Source organism: Protomyctophum bolini, assembly GCF_963924005.1.
Source record: "Protomyctophum bolini genome assembly, chromosome: 8".
NCBI classification, from domain to species: domain Eukaryota; kingdom Metazoa; phylum Chordata; class Actinopteri; order Myctophiformes; family Myctophidae; genus Protomyctophum; species Protomyctophum bolini.
The window spans coordinates 40,328,573-40,332,535 of record NC_137869.1 but is presented as its reverse complement, the minus strand read 5'-3'; positions in this window follow the sequence as shown (position 1 = coordinate 40,332,535).

The window sequence follows — 3,963 nt, the reverse complement described above, 5'->3', positions numbered from 1 at the left end:
TAATGTAAAAAATAAATAATCAAAAGATTATTCTGAAATATGTCAATTCTACAATCTTGTATCCAATGTGTTTGTACCAAATGAGCCATTTTACTTTATTTGAATGTGTTTGTCTCTAGAACAATACTGGCACAAAATGATTTAATGTCAACTGTATATTTTATTTTCGGCTTATAACGTTTGAAGATTTAACTGACACCATGTATGTATAAATACCTATATGGATTTTGATTAAAAAAAATAAAAATACATTGGCTTTGATCAATTCTGACAACTGATAGATAACTTTTTTGGGGTGACAGCTTTTAGTGCAAAAGCAAAACTCTGATCACAAATATTTCAGTCAGTCAGTCAGTAGGATATAACAGCAAATGATTGTGATATTGTACAATTAAATTGGACGACTTTTAATCTAGACATAGTAGACATTGTATAGAGGAAAACCACCTTCCAACAAAGTTTCATTTGAGAATTTTATTTTATATTAGAAACAGAACGGTGCACGTAGGGTTTTTTTACTTTTCATTTTCTCACACAGCAACAGATAAATACTACAGATCTTTAACTACGACTTACAGGACAACAGTCATAATAATGCGATTCTCACTAGAAGCTTCGATGCAACTTAACATGTTTTCCAAGGGCGCTAATCTTATTTACTAGTGGACTGTGGATCATTCAGAAAACCCTCATATTATTAAAGACGGTGGTTCCCAACCCTTTTGTGCTTGGACCCCCACCCCTAAACACAGTCTCTCTCTCTCTCTCAAACACACACACACACACACACACACACACACACACACACACACACACACACACACACACACACTAGTCCTCCTCGTAAGTCGAATAGTGAAAATAGCCAATCTAAAAACTAACGTGTAGAAAACTAACAACGTGTAGCAATGCAACGAGCATTGTGAGCTTAGATCAGCTATTTTAAAAATGTTTCGAACTTTTTGTAAAAAAATATATATATATTTTATTATATTTTTGACAATAATTGCCCAAAAGAGGGGGGGGGCCAGCTTGAAAGCGGATTAAAGATGATTTTATGACTGTCAACATGTTTTCATTTTGGACTATCACCAAACAGAGAAGGACTCCCCTGTGATCTTTGGTACTCCCCTTTAAGGGGGGGAAGGGGCCCGGGCCCCCAGGTTGAGAACCACAGATTCAGAAAACCTATTATTATTAAAGGGATGCTATTTTCAGACTGAATAAAATCCTCAGCATCAAGTACAAACCTCCTCACTTGGCTCTGCTTGAGCCAGGAGCACTTTCCATGAGTACCGTTAAAAAGGATGTGTCCTTCCACACACACACACACACACACACACACACACACACACACACACACACACACACACACACACACACGCACGCACGTACGCACACGCACTGACACACACACACACACACACACACACACACACACACACACACACACTGACCTAGTTTTAGCCTACATTTCCATCACTCTTCAGCACATTACATCGCGTTAGCGATGCAACGGTGCATTTGGACAGATTTTTATTATAATGTATACATTTTTAGAATCGAATGAATCGATTTAGCTTGATTACCAGTTACACCGTTATACTGTGTGTGGTCAAACCAACACAGAACGAGGCCATTGGTGGTCTGTATGATTCAACGTTTGTATTTGTGACATCCCATAATCGTTGCGGTCAGTCAGAAACCCTTCATACCCATACAGTATACTTTATCTTTTTTATGTTTAGCGATCCATGGACCACTTATTTTTCACTTTTTTGTATGACAGTGCCATGCAAAAGAAGCCAAAATAGCCAGTCTACAAGTTCACATCCCCCCCCCACACACACACACACACACACACACACACACACGCGCGCGTGACGCGGACACACACACACCCCTATAATGGTTAAGTGTTTTAAATAAATATTGAACCAATGAAAAGTGCTAAGAGCTCGTGACTAAACAGAACTATACATTGGATCCATTGATTCCATTTCCTGAATAGTTAACAGTTGTGGACCGCCCGACAGCGGTCACCTATACCGTGTAAACGAGAGTAAAACCTTTGAGTTTGATGTTTACATTTTAGGCTTTTTGTGAATGCTGTTAAAATATATGCACCAACACCTAGAACATTAATGTTATGTGCATCAGTGGTCAGAGAGAATGGCTGTGGAATTGTTTATCATCATCCAGGGCTGGGTGATATATGGACAAAATCACTTTTTGACCAAATAGTTATTATCTATATTGACGATAATGTACATGTGTATACATTTCATCATTGGACCATTTTTTTAAGTATAAAATAAGTCTTCTTAAGTGATTAAAACCAGGAAAAGGCAACACTTTTGCCATCACCATATTACGATATGAAAAATCCCAGACAATATCTGGTCTCATATCACAATATCGATACAGTAATATCGATATATTGCCCAGCCCCATTATAGTCATGTTAAAGGACAAATTCACCCATTTTCATATAATTGGTCCTCACTCGGTCTGTCTCTCATAGGAGGGCTGTGGACACAGAACCCGCCTACCAGTGACGTGATCGTAACGCGAGAACAATGGCTTCCGCTATAGCATGCTGACTTTCCAGGAATGGCTTTAGCTTGGATGGATTCCTCATCGATGACGTCACTGGTAGGCAGGTTTCTCAACTGTCGACATCTCTCCTCTGAGACACAGACCAAGTAGATTTGTTTTTCTTTTAACCAAGCATTATAGTGGGGACCAATTATACGAGGATAGGTTGAAAATGGGTGAAGTGGTCCTTTAAGTGACAGCATGTGTGTTGCCTCAATCCAGACATAAACGACATCCTTTTTGACAGTATACCAACACAAGCGCTGAGAAAGTGAACCAGTTTTATGATTATGTTTAGAGTAGATTAACGTTTTCCACTCCCTTGAAGCTTTCTGGAAAACAGATTTGGAGTTTCCATAAAAAGCCCACTAGCCCCTCATCTTTCCTGTTAGTGTTGGCTCTAGCACTACGTCGGCAGTGGCAGTACGTATGGCCAAAGTCAAGCATCCATCAACATTCCCACTTCATGGCCTTGGACCAAAACTGTTATTATTGTATTATTTTTTTAACTGCATGCACACAGAATTCCAAACACTATTTGGGGAAGTCTCAAAGACTGCCAAAGATGCATATGTCAGAATCAATCAAATAAATGGCTGAGAGTCTTAGTTGGTCCAAGGCTAACCAACTTCAGTTCACAACACTACATACTTCCCAAAAACCAACTGTCACATGACATGAGAGATGAAGAAATGGTCAACACAAGAAGTACATTCGGATACTGATTTCTTTCCAACGACACAGGAGAACAAGCTGCACTGGATTAAGCCCTTTCTAGTTTTGCATCCCTCAAAAAAAATCTTCACAGGTACAAAATCAAATAAAAAATAGAACAAGACAAGCCAAAAATAGTTTACAAAGGAAAATGTACAGAATACATTTTTTTTTTCTCGACATGAAAACATTTCCGGAGTATAGATCTGGTGTGAAACAGTCAGCATTCACATAGGGCATAAGAACAGTCTCTGTTCCTTCAACAGGAAGTCACAAATAAAGTGCGAAGCAACTACAGTAGCTGACTAAACATTGCACAATAGAAAAAACAAAACAAACATCAAAATTACACTTAATCCAGTCTATAACCTGACATGATAGGCAAATAAAAACTATTAAAGCCATGTCTTTAAATCCCCACTGTGCGATACAGGGCCTTTTACGATAAAACAGAGGAATTATGCTGTTGTGTTAAAGGACAATTTCACCCATTTTCAACCTATCCTCACTAATAATCATAAAATGGCACCATTTTGTATAGTACCCAATCTGTGTCTCAAAGGAGGGCTGTGGACAGTTTCTTCTCTTCTTTTTGTTGGAGAGCTGTGGACAGTTCAGAAACCTGCGGACTAGTGAGTGACATCATCGGTA